Consider the following 19,785-nt stretch of genomic DNA (forward strand, 5'->3'; position numbering starts at 1 on the left):
AAGTGTCTCTCGGTGTGCAAATAGCGTGGCTAAAAAGCCATATAGTCAATCTGGCGATAAGCCATGAATAAATACACAATATGTATAGCCGTAGGCTATTAAAGTCACAGTGCGGCATAATAAGCCATAAAAACATAGTATGGCATGAAGCCATTTACAGAACAGCTGTCAGAATCCTATTGGGATGCCAACCTATCCATACTAGTCAACTAGGCAAACTAGGGCACATTATAAGTTAATTGTTTAATTCTTCAATTTTTAGAATTTACTAACTATTATATAATTCACAAGTAAATGCATATGTTGACCTTTTTTAGGTAATATGGATAAGTTGTTTCTAGCATCAATATGTCAATTTATATCTCAATATGCTACCAATATAGTGCAATTTACCATTTTTACAAGTTGGCATTCATTGCCAAAATGCTTCAAGCATCATTGTATATAAAATGTCAAATTCTTAATTTTTGTGTGCTAGATTGGTCTAGCTTAAAGTCCTATTTCTCTTGGTTTTTAGCTTCTAGTCAAAGAAGCAAAATTGTAGCTCTATGTCTTATTGCACGCGGGGCAAAATTTCAGGTCATTCCGAGTTGTATAGACCATGTTATGGTCAATTTACTAAAGCTGGACATATTGCACCTTTAGTGCAAAATTTGGTCAATTTTAGGTCATTTTTGGTTCGGCAGTTTTTGTACCCGAACTTGTGCAAGCCATTTGACTTGGTTTTGGCCATTTCTGGGCTTTGGTGTCTTCATAAGAATTGTAGATCTATGTCTAAACTAACCACGGTAAAAATTTCAGGTCAATTGGACCTGTTTTGAGTGAGTTATGGTCATCCCAAGGACTACTATTCATACGGTCAAAAATTTGGGTTGCAAGGTTGCTAATCCGGATTTGGTCATTTTTATGGTTAGTTTCTAGGCAGAATTTTGGCAACATTTCTACATGAAAGTTGACCTATTTGGTGTCTAGTTTCACCCCCCCATTGGCCTCATACCAATTGGGTTCATAGTTTGGCACTTATGGCCTAATATAGGTACTGTCTTCAATACACAACCTGCACAAAGCACATACACTTCCAATTTGATATTCCTTCTCCTCCTCATCACTTCAATATTCAATCAATAACACTTCCATATATATATATATATATATATATATTGTACACAATTCCAGCAATAATTTTGGGCAGAATATTTAAGTGCTCAATGCACACAATTCACCATTAAGTTCAACATTCACTTCCACCAAAATTCAACATATCTCAATGTCAATATTACACATACACTTCAACATAATCATACTTTAATATCACTTACACTTGCTGCCTACAATTTAACATTAGCATATTTCATTAATAACTACATGTTCACACACAAATTCATGCTATTAGGGGCTGCCAAACATGGCAGTTTGCTCAAGGCATCAAGATTCTATTTCACACCCTTAATTCAAACACTACATGCACATACTTAGATACAAACTTACTACAACTTTCATTTGAATTAATCAACCTTTATTTCCAGTCATCAAAAGTAAAAATAAATCAAGCTCAACAAAGGTTCATGGCTGCCAAAAATGGACAAGTCCATTTCTGACTATTTCTTTCATTTCTCTTCACCAAAATACTCACCTCAACCTAAACACAAGGTTTACTAAAGCAAGGGAGAGGTTTTGGACACTTACCACTTGAAAGCTTCCTTCAAACTTCACCAAATCTTGTTTTTCTTGTTGCCAATATCTTCCCCAAGGTGAGTATGCAAGCTTTAATGAAGGAAAGAAGTGGAAATGATGGCTAGAACATGCTTGCATGGAGGTAGAGCAAGGTGCGGCAATGGAGTTCTTCCATGGTAGAAATTCGGCTGGTTTGTGGAAGGTTGAAGATGAAGTGGTTTTTGCCCACTAATGGCTTAGATAAATGTCCCAAGGTTTGAGTTAGTGGAGCATTAACTCTAAATTAATTGTTTAATTAGTTAAACTTTCATTATTTGCACCTTTAGCTCAATTCTTTCACTATTTACATAATGTATCACCATTTAATTTTTCATGACATTTATAAAGTGTAATATCATTTATCTTTAATGGAGATTGAGGTCAAAAGGCAACACTAGGTGTCAAATGACCAAAATACCCCACTTCGAGTTATATTCCCGATTTTTCGGTAACATCGATTTTTGTCTGTTTCTCGATTTTTCATTTTTCTTTGTACTAATTTGTTAAATTTTCTTTGATATTTCTAGTGTCAATTACATTTCAATAAACCTTTATTTATGTCTCAAAATTAGATTCAGAGGGTCCCCCATGGTCCTGGGGTCGGCAACGGCCTTCCTGGTGCGGTCACCCATCGCTGCGGTGCCGGCTCATTTAACTTAGATTCATTTTCTCTCTTTCATTTTTGTTTGATTTTTCTTGTACTTTCTTTTTATTTATTTCATCATTATACGTCTGTTCACCATCACCGAAGTGTAGTTCCAGACATCCTGATTTGCCTGGACTGTTATTCGACCACTGGAGCAACAGAACGTACAGAACACGTGTAATGGGGATGTTACAACTCTTGCCCTCTAAATAAAAATTTCGTCCTCGAAATTTACCTGATGTGAAGTGCTGAGGGAACTGTTGTCTCATTGTCTCCTTGTTCTCCCATGTTGCCTCTTCCGTGTTGTGGTGTCTCCATAGGATTTTCACTAGTGGAATTGTCTTATTTCTGAGCTCTTTTACCTCTCGTGCCAAGATTTTCATTGGTTCTTCTTCATATGTTAGGTCAGGTTGTACCACAATTTCTTCTGCTGAGATGACATGTGAAGGATCTGATCTGTATCTTCTGAGCATCGAGACATGGAACACATTATGTATCTTGTCCAGCTCAGGTGGTAAGGCTAATCTGTAGGCTACTGGTCCCACACGTTCAATAACTTCATATGGGCCAATAAACCTAGGGCTTAATTTTCTCTTTTTCCCGAATCTCAACACTTTCTTCCACAGTGATATGCTGGAAAATACTTTCTCGCCAACTTCATACTCAATGTCCTTTCTTTTCAGGTCAGCATAAGATTTCTGTCGGTCTAAGGCAACTTTCAAATTGGCCTTTATCAGTTTCACCTTTTCCTCTGTCTGTTTTATCAAGTCTGGCCCCACTAGCTTATTTTCACCCAATTCAGTCCAACATATAGGTGTTCTGCATTTTCTCCCATACAGTGCTTCATAGGGTGCCATTTGTATGCTAGCTTGATAGCTATTATTATATGCAAATTCTGCCAGTGGAAGGTATCTGTCCCAACTTCCCTCAAACTCGATAACACAACTTCTCAGCATATCCTCGAGGACCTATCACACATATTCAGTTATTACTATCATTATTATCAGTTTATTGTTTGCAATAACTCAATGAGTTTCAAAATTTACCTGGATTATTCTTTTTGACTGTCCATCCGTCTGAGGATGAAAAGCCATACTAAAATGGAGTTGTGTGCCCAAGGATTCTTGTAATTTCTTCCAAAATCTAGATGTAAACCTCGGGTCTCTATCAGATATAATGGAAAGTGGAATTCCATGTAGTCTAACTATCTCACTACTGTACAATTCTGCTAGCTTTTCCAGTGAGTAGTCAGTTCTGACTGGCAGAAAATGTGTTGATTTGGTCAACCTATCCACAATCACCCATACTGCATTATGCTTCTTCTGAGTTAGAGGTAGACCACTGACAAAGTCCATAGTGACTTGGTCCCATTTCCATTCAGGTATGTTTATGGGCTGTAACAAACCTGATGGAACTTGATGTTCTGCTTTGACTTGCTGACATGTCAAGCATCTAGTTACATAGTCAACTATGTCCTTCTTCATACCTGGCCACCAGTATCGGAGTTTCATGGTATATTTTTGTGCTTCCTGGGTGCATAGCATACACACTGTTATGTGTGTTAGTAGTATGCCCTAGAGCATATCATTTAGTATGTATCTTGTACATATTTTATTAATAAAAGGCATTTCCACTTTTCCGTTTACATAATGTATTTATGTGTAATAGAAAAGGTCCATTGATATTTTGTTAGAAATATTATTCTTAAGTTGTTAAGAATATGAGTGACAATATTTCTAGCACGAAGTATCATAAATAGGTTCACAATCGAGGATACTTCATAATAAGGACATGACTTATCCAAAAAGATTGTATTCATGTTTGTTCCCAAGTTATTTATATGAGATATAAATAAGATGGAATGGTGAGTATCATGCCATATAACAAACATGATAGGCACTTATAAATGATAAGTAGGCCGAAGCAGTGACGCTTGTGACAAGCACATGGAGTTTACTCTTGTCAATGTTTTGTCATAAATCATATCAGTGCATATAATCTTTAGACCTGAGATAGCACAGTTATCTTGTATATAGGTAGTTTGAGTTTGATACTGCTTTCATACTTGTACTGTGTATGGGTATATGGGCATGTGTTGGCTCCTACTAGTTATATATGGAGGTAGGTGTTGATCAAGATGGAATCTGTTCCTCTAAGTAAATAGAGATAAAATCCTATGTTCATTTAATTGTTCTTGATGTTTCAAGTTCCTGGCCAGGACAGATAGATTTATTCAGAAAAGAGTTTCTGATGAGAAAATCTTTTTAATCAAGAACTGGAATTAAAAGAGAACATAATATTCATAGCAAATGGAGTTTGACATAAACCATGACTCCAGCTTGAGTTGGGATTTTATAACAGAGAGATTCTAGTGCATGGTAACATATGATTATAGGTTCATTTAAGGTAAATCTTATTACTAATTAGGTGGCCATGGCATGCTATGCTAGGTGTTAACCATGGTCTATGAGGTTCATAAAATGATTTAGAGAAATCATTTATGGTAAGAAAGAGTTCTGATGATATTAAGAGTTGATATCATATCTCATTGCCAATTAGTGATGAGCCTAGTAAGTCACACATATACACAAGTTATCACCTAATTAAATATGATTTAATTAATTAATTAAAGAGTTTAATTAATTAATTAAATAGGTTTGGTTTGCAATTAAATTGCAAAGTCTCTAGCATGACTTGAAACCAAATCTAGATTATTGGATGTGTAGTATAAATTAAATTTATATTTAAAGTGTTTAAATATGAATTTAATTAATGAGAAATTAATTAATAGAGATTAATTAATTAATTTATATTTGATATAAATTAATTAGAAGAAGAAAATAATTATTTTGGGTTAAGAACTCAAAATTAAGATACAGGGGCATTTTGGTCATTTTGCAGTGTGACACGTGACACCATGAGATGGTGACATATGGGATTACACATAAGCTTGCCAAATTTTTTTTAATCATGTAAGATGATTAAAATCAAGATTAAATATAGGTTTGACACTTGGCACAATGTGATTGGGTCACTTAAACCTAGAGCTAATCAAAGGGTGACATGTGGCAAGGGTTTAATGTGTTAACCTAGCTATTTAAGTGTGGTTATGAAAAGAAAAAATAACCAGCAGCCACTCCTCTCCTTTGTCACGCCACTTTGAGGGTTTTCTTCTCTTCTTCTTCATCCCTTATCAATTCAAAGAGATTAGCCATCAATCTCTTGAATTAAGAACACTAGAAATTATTTCTAGTGTCCTGTTTACATCTCTAATATCTTAAAAGGCAGAACTTGAATTTCTAATTAATAGAAAAAGCTTTAGAAGCTGTTCAAGGGCTGCCATAGGTGTTCTTGGTGTGGACAAGCTAGAGGGACAACATCTGGTGTCCTGAAGACGAATCTCAAAGGCGCAGACACACTGCAGTGCATCAAGAGGTTAGTATAATCGTTCTTGATTTAATCTAGGGTTCTAAAATTAATCTGATTAATTTTAAAATCTTAAATGGAAAATACAGATCCAAAAACATATTAAAAGAGTTTTAATATGTTGTTTATCATTGAAATCAAATAGATAAAAATAAATCTTGCATGATGCATGTGACCCTAGGTGAAAATTTTTGAATTCAATGGTATAAACTTGTGTTTTTCACGCCTGCCTTCAATTGGTATCAGAGCCACTATATTTGCCATTTAGATTGATGTTTATATGATTTAATTGTGTGTTTGATCATGAGATCAAGAGTTTATTGCTGGTTGCAAAGTCAAAGTGGCGGCACAAATGATGAACACCATGGTGCGCATGGTTGATGCATCACAATGGTGTGCAATGGTAAATGGATGGTGAATGTGCAATTGTTGTATGATTTAAGATCCATTTTATGTCTAATTAAATTGTTTAATTAGAATTTTTATCACACAATTAAATTATGATTCAAATCAGAATTTTAAAAATTGTTTGAATGTGATTCAAATCTGAATTTTAAAAGTTATTTGAATGTGATTCAAATCTGAATTTTTAAAGTTGTTTGAATCACATTTAAATCTGTTTTTTTAAAATTGATTGAATAAAATTCAGATCTGATTTTTTAAAAAATATTTGAATGTGATTCAAATCTGATTTTTTCAAAAATGTTTGAATGTGATTCAAATCTGAATTTTTAAAGTTGTTTGAATGTGATTCAAATCTGAATTTTTAAATTTGTTTGAATGAGATTCAAATCTGAATTTTTAAATTTATTTGAATCATATTCAAATCTGGATTTTTAAGTTGAATATGAAATATTCAATTTAATTTAAGTATGTATGTTTTATTTAATTGTTAAATAGTGATATGCATGATGGATGATCATGGACTATAAAAGACCAATGTGATTGGATTTATTTCTTTTATGTTTCTTTGGGATTGTAAATTAATTAATTTATTTTAATTTATTTTGGGCATGTATTATTAAGTTTGTAATAATTTTTGGGTTGTAATTTCATTTATTTAAGTTCTTGTAAATTCGCCTTGGTATGCCAAGGATTACCATGTAATATTGGATTGCAAGAAGTTCAAGGAGGTTAAGAGCATTGGTGGGACTAGTGGGAGGAATTCAAGATCAAGTGTTGATTATGTACTCCTTCAGCAACTCTTGTAAAATGAATGAATGAATGAAATGCACCTAGGAATGCCCTGATTCAATTCTTGGTGGCTCAGAATTGAATCCCTTAGAAAGTCCATGATCATACCATATTTACTGCTTATCCATGAATGCATGAGATGTATGGGAATGTATGCAATTATATGATATATGCATGCTAAATGGATAATGTGCAAAGTGAGACCTTAATAGTAATTAGAATGACCATAAAATCTTCCAAACAAATAATTAAGTTGGAAATGCTATAATTAAAGTAATTATAACATAGGCCCTCCATTGGGGCAATTATTTTAAGAAATTTTAAATAGTTGCATGAGATGCAATTAATTTAAGAGATTTTCTTAAGAATAATTGTTAAGCATGAGATGTTGTAAATATGTAAATGGTTTAGTGGCCAATATTGGATGTACCTGAGGACATTAAAATTATTTGCATAATTACTGGCTCAATGGGATCAACTTAACTAATGCAAGATAAGTCAATAATGGATGTACCTGAGATTTTGAGCATTAGGGGCTAGGTAAAGGATTGAACCTCACATGAGATGTGATGGGCAAGGAGTTGCTCACTTATAGTTTATTGTAATTCCAATAATGGATGTACCTGAGGATGATCAATAGAATTATAAGAATTCAATCACCCACTAGAAATCCATCCAACTAAGATTTCCGTTTTCTATTTTGGAAGTGTAGGATTCGCTAAGTTAGTGGGAGGACCAATTTGATTAAAAGACCATAATCATATTTGGTTAATTACATGATACATTTACTAATTAATCTGGTTATTTCTGCAATTAATTTTCTGATAATAATGAGCACAGAACAACCACCACCATCCAATATCCTTGCAAGCATACTTGATCGCAATAGGTTGACAGGACCTAATCTGTCTGATTGGTTAAGAAATTTGAAACTTGTCTTGAACCTTGAACATATAGGATATGTTCTAGATTCAAATGTTCCTGGTCCCTTACCTCCAGAGGCCACTTAAGAGGAACATGAAACTTTGGACAAGTGGAAGGAGCATGATATGAGAGCTAAGTGTTACATGTTTGCTTCCATGAGTAATGAGTTACGTATAAAGCATGAAAACTTGCAGAGTGCAAGTGAGATCCTCCTTCACCTACAAGAGTTGTATGGTGAGCACAGAGGAATGCTAGGTATGAGATATCTACGCAATTGCTCGCATGAGGATGTCCGAGGGATGAATGTTGGGGATCATGTCCACAAGATGATTCACTGATTGAGCAGTTGGAATATCTTGACTTCAACATGGATTTCCAACTACAGACGATTTGATCCTTGATCCCTTTCACGAGTCTTTTGGGAATTTTGTGACAAATTTCCATATGACTTAACAGGAATGCACCTTAGCTGGTTTACTCAACATGCTGGTTATTGCCCAAAAGAATATGCCAGGCAATAAAGGAAAAGAGGTAGCTTTGGTTGCATCTTCTTTTGCTGGAAAGTCTAACAAGAAGAAGGGCAATAAGAAAAAGAAACCTCAGATTCCTGGTCCTTCCAAGAAAATAGCTAAACAGAAAAGGAAGACTAAAGCTGATAGAGGCAAAGGAAAGTGTTTCCATTGCCAACAGGAAAGTGTTTCCATTACCAGTAAGAAAGTGTTTCCACTGGCCAGAGTATAGCAATCTAAATGAATACAATGCCATGGTGAAAACCAACTCAAGTTCAAAATATATTTGGCACTTAAGGTTATGTCATGTTGCAGAAGATAGGATTGAAAAATTGGAGAAAATGGGGATTCTATCCTCATTGGGCTCTGAGCCTACTCCAACTTGTGAATCTTGCCTTCAGGGCAAAATGACTAGATCACCCTTTGTTGGATAAGGGCTAAGAGCTGAAAATATTTTAGAGCTAATACATAGTGATGTATGTGGTCCATTTAAAGAAATGGCTAGAGGGGGCTTTCATTATTTTATTACCTTTACTGATGATAAATCAAGGTTTGGGTATTTGTATTTGATGAAATACAAACATGAATCTTTTGAAAAGTTCAAAGAATTTAAATCTGAATTAGAAAATCAAACAGGAAAGAATATTAAAGCTCTTCGATCAGATCGTGGAGGTGAATATTTGAGTACTGAATTTGATGAATACTTGAGAGAGCATGGCATTGTTTCTCAGCTGACTCCTCCAGAGCATACGGCTAAATGGTGTATCCGAAAGGAGAAATCGTGCTCTATTGGATATGGTACGTAGTATGATGAGCTATCTTGATATGCCAATCTCCTTTTGGGATTTTCATTAGAATCAGCTTTGTATATTCTGAATAGGATTCCATCAAAATCAGTTTCTTCCACACCTTATGAGATATGGCATGGAAGAAAACCAAGTCTTAAGCATGTTAAGATTTGGGGTTGTCCAGCTTATATCAAAAAGCTGAACACTGATCAATTGCGGACTGGATCGAGAAAAGGTCGATTTGTTGGATATCCAAAAGATAGTTTTGGATATTATTTTTGTTTGCCTACTTCACAAAAGGTTGTGATAAGTAGAGATGCCATGTTTCTTGAACAACAGTTTGTTCAAGAAGGAGGCAAAGGAAGGCAAATAGAGTTAGAATTGGAGAATTCTGACCAACCAACAGATTAGATGGATATAGATCCATCTAGTCAACCTATACCCATTGATGAAACATCTCTGTTTGTTCCTCGTAGAACAACCAGGGTATCTCACCCACTAGTGAGATATGGTTTTCTTCATGAAGAAGAACAAGAGTTGTCTACTCATGAAGAAGTAGATCATGGGGATGATCCACTTACCTATGAAGAAGCTATATCAGATATAGACTCTTCAAAATGGATTGATGCTATGAAATCCGAGATTGATTCCATGTATAAGAATCAAGTTTGGGATCTTATTAACCCACCTGAAGGTATTGTACCTATAGGGAACAAATGGGTTTTCAAGAAGAAAATTGGTTCTGATGGAAAGGTAGAGACCTATAAGGTAAGGCTAGTAGCGAAAGGGTTTCGCCAAAGGCAAGGAATCGACTATGAGGAGACTTTCTCGCCTGTTGCCATGCTTAAATCAATTAGGATTTTATTAGCAATAGCTGCATACTATGATTATGAGATTTGGTAGATGGATGTCAAAACAGCTTTTCTCAATGGATAAATTGAAGAAAACATTTTCATGGAACAACCTAAGGGATTTGAATCCCAAGATGGTTCCAAGGTATGCAAGCTAAAGCGATCCATTTATGGGTTGAAACAAGCTTCGAGGAGTTGGAACATTCGTTTTGATGAAGCCATTAAATCCTTTGGTTTTATCAAAAATGAGGATGAGCCATGTGTATATAAGAAGGTTAGTGACAGTGCTATCACTTTCCTTGTCTTATATGTGGATGACATACTGTTGATGGGTAATGACACAGGTATGTTGACGAATATAAAGGTATGGTTGTCAAATACATTCTTCATGAAAGACTTAGGGGAGGCAACCTATATTCTTGGGATTCGCATCTATAGAGATAGAGCGAAAAGAATAATTGGTTTATCCCAAAGTCTATACTTGGAAAAGGTGTTAAAGAGGTTTATATGCTTGATTCCAAGAGAGGATTGTTACCAGTGAGACATGGTATCCATCTTTCTAAAGAGATGTCTCCAAAGACACCTGAAGAAAGAGATAAGATGGCCAGGATTTCATATGCTTCGGCTATTGGAAGTTTAATGTATGCAATGTTGTGTACTAGGCCGGATATCGCATATGCTGTTAGTTTGACTAGCAGGTATCAATCCAATCCAGGTTTGGAACACTGGATAGCTGTCAAGAATATCCTTAAGTACTTGAGAAGAACTAAGGATTTATTCTTTATTTATGGAGGTGGAGACTTGCAATTGGATGGTTATACTGATTCTGATTTCCAATCAGATATCGATGATAGAAAGTCTACCTCTGGATATGTGTTCATTTGTAATGGAGGTGCGATCGGTTGGAAGAGTTCCAAGCGAGCACGCATTGCAGATTCCACTACTGAGTGAGTATATTCTCGCATCGAGATCGCAAAGGAAGGCTATTTGGATAAAGAAGTTCGTGAGAGAACTTACAGTAGTTCCTTCCATTGAGTCGCGGTTCCACTACCTTTGTGACAATAATGGAGCGATCATCTGAGCTAAGGAACCAAGGTCTCACCGAGAAATCCAAACACATAGAAAGGCGCTACCATATTATCGGAGAAATAGTTGGGCGAGGCGATGTAGCCACAGAAAATAGCATCGGTGAAAATCCGGTGATCCATTCACTAAGCCTATGTCACAGACTCAGTTAGACCGACATCTTGAGAAGATAGGTCTAAGATATTGTAATGAATGGCTCTAGTGCTAGTGGGAGATTGTTAGTAGTATGCCCTAGAGCATATCATTTAGTATGTATCTTGTACATATTTTATTAATAAAAGGCATTTCCACTTTTCCGTTTACATAATATATTTATGTGTAATAGAAAAGGTCCATTGATATTTTGTTAGAAATATTATTCTTAAGCTGTTAAGAATATGAGTGACAATATTTCTAGCACGAAGTATCATAAATAGGTTCACAATCGAGGATACTTCATAATAAGGACATGACTTATCCAGAAAGATTGTATTCATGTTTGTTCCCAAGTTATTTATATGAGATATAAATAAGATGGAATGGTGAGTCTCATGCCATATAACAAACATAATAGGCACTTATAAATGATAAGTAGGCCGAACTAGTGACGCTTATGACAAGTACATGGAGTTTACTCTTGTCAATGTTTTGTCATAAATCATATCAGTGCATATATGTTAGTAGTATGCCCTAGAGCATATCATTTAGTATGTATCTTGTACATAATTTTATTAATAAAAGGCATTTCCACTTTTCCGTTTACATAATATATTTATGTGTAATAGAAAAGGTCCATTGATATTTTGTTAGAAATATTATTCTTAAGTTGTTAAGAATATGAGTGACAATATTTCTAGCACAAAGTATCATAAATAGGTTCACAATCGAGGATACTTCATAATAAGGACATGACTTATCCAGAAAGATTGTATTCATGTTTGTTCCCAAGTTATTTATATGAGATATAAATAAGATGGAATGGTGAGTATCATGCCATATAACAAACATGATAGGCACTTATAAATGATAAGTAGGCCGAAGCAGTGACGCTTGTGACAAGCACATGGAGTTTACTCTTGTCAATGTTTTGTCATAAATCATATCAGTGCATATAATCTTTAGACCTGAGATAGCACAGTTATCTTGTATATAGGTAGTTTGAGTTTGATACTGCTTTCATACTTGTACTCTGTATGGGTATATGGGCATGTGTTGGCTCCTGCTAGTTATATATGGAGGTAGGTGTTGATCAAGAAGGAATCTGTTCCTCTAAGTAAATAGAGATAAAATCCTATGTTCATTTAATTGTTCTTGATGTTTCAAGTTCCTGGCAGACAGATAGATTTATTCGAAAGAGTTTCGATGAGAAAAATCTTTTAATCAAGAATTGGAATTAAAAGAGAACATAATATTCATAGCAAATGGAGTTTGACATAAACCATGACTCGGCTTGAGTTGGGATTTTGTATGAGAGAGATTCTAGTGCATGGTAACATATGATTATAGGTTCATTTAAGGTAAATCTTATTACTAATTGGGTGGCCATGGCATGCTATGCTAGGTGTTAACCATGGTCTATGAGGTTCATAAAATGATTTAGAGAAATCATTTATGGTAAGAAAGAGTTCTGATGATATTAAGAGTTGATATCATGTCTCATTGCCAATTAGTGATGAGCCTAGTAAGTCACACACATACACAAGTTATCACCTATTTAAATATGATTTAATTAATTAATTAAAGAGTTTAATTGATTAATTAAATAGATTTGGTTTGCAATAAAATTGCAAAGTCCCTAGCATGACTTGAAACCAAATCTAGATTATTGGATGTGTAGTATAAATTAAATTTATATTTAAAGTGTTTAAATATGAATTTAATTGATGAGAAATTAATTAATAGAGATTAATTAATTAATTTATATTTGATATAAATTAATTAGAAGAAGAAAATAATTATTTTGGGTTAAGAACTCAAAATTAAGACACAGGGGCATTTTGGTCATTTTGCAGTGTGACACGTGGCACCATGAGATGGTGACACATGAGATTACACATAAGCTTGCCAAATGTTTTTTTTTAATCATGTAAGATGATTAAAATCAAGATTAAATATAGGTTTGACACTTGGCACAATGTGATTGGGTCACTTAAACCTAGAGCTAATCAAAGGGTGACATGTGGCAAGGGTTTAATGTGTTAACCTAGCTATTTAAGTGTGGTTATGAAAAGAAAACATAACCAGCAGCCTCTCCTCTCATATGTCACGCCACTTTGAGCCTCTCCAGCTATTTCTCTTCATCTCTCATCAATTCAAAGAGATTAGCCATCAATCTCTTGAATTAAAAACACTAGAAATTGTTTCTAGTGTCCTGTTTGCATCTCTAATCTCTTAAAAGGCAGAACTTGAATTTCTAATTAATAGAAAAGGCTTTAGAAGCTGTTCAAGGGCTGCCATAGGTGTTCTTGGTGTGGACAAGCTAGAGGACAACATCCGGTGTCCTCAAGACGAATCTCAAAGCGCAGACACGCTGCAGCACATCAAGAGGTTAGTGTAATCGTTCTTGATTTAATCTAGGGTTCTAAAATTAATCTGATTAATTTTAAAATCTTAAATGGCAAATACAGATCCAAAAACATATTAAAAGAGTTTTAATATGTTGTTTATTATTGAAATCAAATAGATAAAAATAAATCTTGCATGGTGCATGTGACCCTAGGTGAAAATTTTTGAATTCAATGGTATAATCTTGTGTTTTTCACGCTTCCGTTCCTTCAATTGGTATCAGAGCCACTATATTTGCCATTTAGATTGTTGATTATATAATTTAATTGTGTGTTTGATCATGAGATCAAGAGATTCATTGCTGGTTGGATCATGAGATGTGGCGTCACACATGGAGAAGCCACCATTGGTGGCGGCAACAATGGTTCCATGAGTGATTCAAGGTTTGGCTTTTAATTCTGCAATTGTTGTATGATCTAAGGCCTATTCTTTGACTTATTAAAGTGTTTAATTAGTTGTTTTAATCACACAATTAAATTATGATTCAAATCAGAATTTTTAAAAAATGTTTGAATGTGATTCAAATCTGAATTTTAAAAGTTGTTTGAATGAGATTCAAATATGAATTTTTAAAGTTGTTTGAATCACATTTAAATCTGATTTTTTAAAATTGATTCAATAAAATTCAGATCTGATTTTTTAAAAAATATTTGAATGTGATTCAAATCTGATTTTTTAAAAAATGTTTGAATGTGATTCAAATCTGAATTTTTGAAGTTGTTTGAATGTGATTCAAATCTGAATTTTTAAATTTGTTTGAATGAGATTCAAATCTGAATTTTTAAATTTATTTGAATCATATTCAAATCTGGAATTTTAAGTTGAATATGAGATATTCAATTTAATTTAAGAATGTATGTTTTATTTAATTGTTAAATAGTGATATGCATGATGGATGATCATGGACTATAAAAGACCAATGTGATTGGATTTATTTCTTTTATGTTTCTTTGGGATTGTAAATTAATTAATTTATTTTAATTTATTTTGGGCATGTATTATTAAGTTTGTAATATTTTTGGGTTGTAATTTCATTTATTTAAGTTCTTGTAAATTCGCCTTGGTATGCCAAGGATTACTATGTAATATTGGATTGCAAGAAGTTCAAGGAGGTCAAGAGCATTGGTGGGACCAGTGGGAGGAATTCAATATCAAGTGTTGATTATGTACTCCTTCAGCAACTCTTGTAAAATGAATGAATGAAATGCACCTAGGAATGCCTGATTCAATTCTTGGTGGCTCGAATTGAATCCCTTAGAAAGTCCATGATCATACCATATTTACTGCTTATCCATGAATGCATGAGATGTATGGGAATGTATGTAATTATATGATATATGCATGCTAAATGGATAATGTGCAAAGTGAGACCTTAATAGTAATTAGGATGGCTATAAAATCTTCCAAACAAATGATTAAGTTGGAAATGGTATAATTAAAGTAATTATAACATAAGCCCTCCATTGGGGCAATTATTTTAAGAAATTTTAAATAGTTGCATTAGATGCAATTTATTTAAGAGATTTTCTTAAGAATAATTGTTAAGCATGAGATGTTGTAAATATGTAAATGGTTTAGTGGCCAATATTGGATGTACCTGAGGACATTAAAATTATTTGCATAATTACTGACTCAATGGGATCAACTTAACTAATGCAAGATAAGTCAATAATGGATGTACACAGATTTTGAGCATTAGGGGCTAGGTAAAGGATTGAACCTCACATGAGATGTGATGGGCAAGGAGTTGCTCACTTATAGTTTATTGTAATTCCAATAATGGATGTACCTGAGGATGATCAATAGAATTATAAGAATTCAATCACCCACTAGAAATCCATCCAACTAGGATTTCCGTTTTCTACTTTGGAAGTGTAGGATTCGCTAAGTTAGTGGGAGGACCAATTTGATTAAAAGACCATAATCATATTTGGTTAATTACATGATACATTTACTAATTAATCTGGTTATTTCTGCAATTAATTTTACGATAATAATGAGCCAGAACAACCACCACCATCCAATATCCTTGCAAGCATACTTGATCGCAATAGGTTGACAGGACCTAATCATGCGATTGGCTAAGAAATTTGAAACTTGTCTTGAACCTTGAACATATAGGATATGTTCTAGATTCAAATGTTCCTGGTCCCTTACCTCCAGAGGCCACACAAGAGGAACATGATACTTTGGACAAGTGGAAGGAGCATGATATGAGAGCTAAGTGTTACATGCTTGCTTCTATGAGTAATGAGTTCTGAAGCAACATGAGAACATGCAGTGCGAGTGAGATCCTCCTTCACCTACAAGAGTTGAATGGTGAGCACAAAGAGAATGCTAGGTATGAGATATCTAGACGGCTATTCCGTATGAGGATGTCGAGGGCAGAATGTTGGGGATCATGTCCACAAGATGATTGGTGATTGAGCGGTTGGAACATCTTGACTTCAACATGAATTTCCAACTACAGACGGATTTGATCCTTCAGTCCCTTCCTGAGTCTTTTGGGAATTTTGTGACAAATTTCCATATGACTAAACAGGAATGCACCTTGGCTGAATTACTCAACATGCTGGTTATTGCCCAAAAGAATATGCCAGGCAATAAAGGAAAAGAGGTAGCTTTGGTTGCATCTTCTTCTGCTGGAAAGTCCAACAAGAAGAAGGGCAATAAGAAAAAGAAACCTCAGATTCCTGGTCCTTCCAAGAAAATAGCTAAACAGAAAAGGAAGACTAAAGCTGATGAAGGCAAAGGAAAGTGTTTCCACTGCCAACAGGAAAGTGTTTCCATTGCCAACAGGAAAGTGTTTCCATTGTCAGTAAGAAAGTGTTTCCACTGGCCAGAGTAAAGCAATCTAAATGAATGCAATGCCATGGTGAAAACCAACTCAAGTTCAAAATATATTTGGCACTTAAGGTTATGTCATGTTGCAGAAGATAGGATTGCAAAATTGGAGAAAATGGGGATTCTATCCTCATTGGGCTCTGAGCCTACTCCAACTTGTGAATCTTGCCTTCAAGGCAAAATGACTAGATCACCCTTTGTTGGACAAGGGCTAAGAGCTGAAAATATTTTGGAACTAATACATAGTGATGTATGTGGTCCATTTAAAGAAATGGCTAGAGGGGGCTTTCATTATTTTATTACCTTTACTGATGATAAATCAAGGTTTGGGTATTTGTATTTGATGAAATACAAACATGAATCCTTTGAAAAGTTCAAAGAATTTAAATCTGAAGTAGAAAATCAAACAGAAAAAATATTAAAGCTCTTCGATCAGATCGTGGAGATGAATATTTGAAATCGAATTTGATGAATACTTGAGAGAGCATGGCATTGTTTCTCGGTGACTCCTCCAGGAACGCCACAGCTGAATGGTGTATCTGAAAGGAGAAATCGTACCTTATTGGATATGGTACGTAGTATGATGAGCTATACTGATATGCCAATCTCCTTTTTGGGGATTTGCATTAGAATCAGCTTTATATATTCTGAATAGGATTCCATAAAAATCAGTTTCTTCCACACCTTATGAGATATGGCATGGAAGAAAACCAAGTCTTAAGCATGTTAAGATTTGGGGTTGTCCACTTATATCAAAAAGTGAACATTGATAAATTGCGGACGGATCGAGAAAAGGTCGATTTGTTGGATATCCAAAAGATAGTTTTGGATATTATTTTTATTTGCCTACTTCACAAAAGGTTGTGATAAGTAGAGATGCCACATTTCTTGAACAACAGTTTGTTCAAGAAGGAGGCAAAGGAAGGCAAATAGAGTTAGAATTGGAGAATTCTGACCAACCAACAGATCAGATGGATATAGATCCATCTAGTCAACCTATACCCATTGATGAAACATCTACAATTTGTTCCTCGTAGAACAACCAGGTATCGACCCACCGGTGAGATATGGTTTTCTTCATGAAGAAGAACAAGAGTTGTCTACTCATGAAGAAGTAGATCATGGAGATGATCCACTTACCTATGAAGAAGCTATATCGGATATAGACTCTTCAAAATGGATTGATGCTATGAAATCCGAGATTGATTCCATGTATAAGAATCAAGTTTGGGATCTTGTTGACCCACCTAAAGGTATTGTACCTATAGGGAACAAATGGGTTTTCAAGAAGAAAATTGGTTACGATGGAAAGGTAGAGACCTATAAGGCAAGGCTAGTAGCGAAAGGGTTTCGCCAAAGGCAAGGAATAGACTATGAGGAGACTTTCTACTTTGTTGCCATGCTTAAATCAATTAGGATTTTATTAGCAATAGTGCATACTATGATTATGAGATTTGGCGGATGGATGTCAAAGCGACTTTTCTCAATGGATACATTGAAGAAAACATTTTCATGGAACAACCTAAGGGATTTGAATCCCAAGATGGTTCCAAGGTATGCAAGCTAAAGCGATCCATTTATGGGTTGAAACAAGCTTGAGGAGTTGGAACATCCGTTTTGATGAAGCCATTAAATCTTTTGGTTTTATCAAAAATGAGGATGAGCCATGTGTATATAAAAGGTTAGTGACAGTGCTATCACTTTCCTTGTCTTATATGTGGATGACATATTGTTGATGGGTAATGATACAGGTATGTTGACGACTATAAAGGTATGGTTGTCAAATACATTCTCCATGAAAGACTTAGGGGAGGCAATCTATATTCTTGGGATTTGCATCTATAGAGATAGAGCAAAAAGAATAATTGGTTTATCCCAAAGTCTATACTTTGAAAAGGTGTTAAAGAGGTTTAACATGCTTGATTCCAAGAGAGGATTGTTACCAGTGAGACATGGTATCCACCTTTCTAAAGAGATGTCTCCAAAGACACCGAAGAAAGAGATAAGATGGCCAGGATTCCATATGCTTGGCTATTGGAAGTTTAATGTATGCAATGTTGTGTACTAGGCGGATATCGCATATCTCGTTAGTTTGACTAGCAGGTATCAATCCAATCCAGGTTTGGAACACTGGATAGCTGTCAAGAATATTCTTAAGTACTTAAGAAGAACTAAGGATTTATTCTTGATTTATGGAGGTGGAGACTTGCAATTGGATGGTTATCACGATTCGATTTCCAATCGGATATCGATGATAGAAAGTCTACCTCTGGATATGTGTTCATTTGTAATGGAGGTGCGATCGGTTGGAAGAGTTCCAAGCGAGCACGCATTGCAGATTCCACTCGAGGTGAGTATATTCTCGCATCGATCTCGCAAAGGAAGTCGTTTGGATAAAGAAGTTCGTGAGAACTTACGGAGTTCCTTCCATTGAGTCCAGGTTCCATTACACCGTGACAACAATGGAGCGATCATCTGAGCTAAGGAACTAAGGTCTCACCAAAATCCAAACACATAGAAAGGCACTACTACATTATCGGAGATATAGTTGGGCAAGGCGATATAGCCATGCAGAAAAATAACATCAGTTGAAAAATCCAGCTGATCCATTCACTAAGCTTTTGTCACAAGTTCAGTTAGACCGGCATCTTGAGAAGATGGGTCTAAGGTATTGTAATGAATGGCTCTAGTGCTAGTGGGAGATTGTTAGTAGTATGCCCTAGAGCATATCATTTAGTATGTATCTTGTACATAATTTTATTAATAAAAGGCATTTCCACTTTTCCGTTTACATAATATATTTATGTGTAATAGAAAAGGTCCATTGATATTTTGTTAGAAATATTATTCTTAAGTTGTTAAGAATATGAGTGACAATATTTCTAGCACAATGTATCATAAATAGGTTCACAATCGAGGATACTTCATAATAAGGACATGACTTATCCAGAAAGATTGTATTCATGTTTGTTCCCAAGTTATTTATATGAGATATAAATAAGATGGAATGGTGAGTCTCATGCCATATAACAAACATGATAGGCACTTATAAATGATAAGTAGGCAGACGGTGACACTTATGACAAGCACATGGAGTTTACTCTTGTCAATGTTTTGTCATAAATCATATCAGTGCATATAATCTTTAGACCTGAGATAGCACAGTTATCTTGTATATAGGTAGTTTGAGTTTGATACTGCTTTCATACTTGTACTATGTATGGGTATATGGGCATGTGTTGGCTCCTGCTAGTTATATA

This window comes from Hevea brasiliensis, chromosome 4 (assembly GCF_030052815.1).
Source record: "Hevea brasiliensis isolate MT/VB/25A 57/8 chromosome 4, ASM3005281v1, whole genome shotgun sequence".
Lineage (NCBI taxonomy): Eukaryota > Viridiplantae > Streptophyta > Magnoliopsida > Malpighiales > Euphorbiaceae > Hevea > Hevea brasiliensis.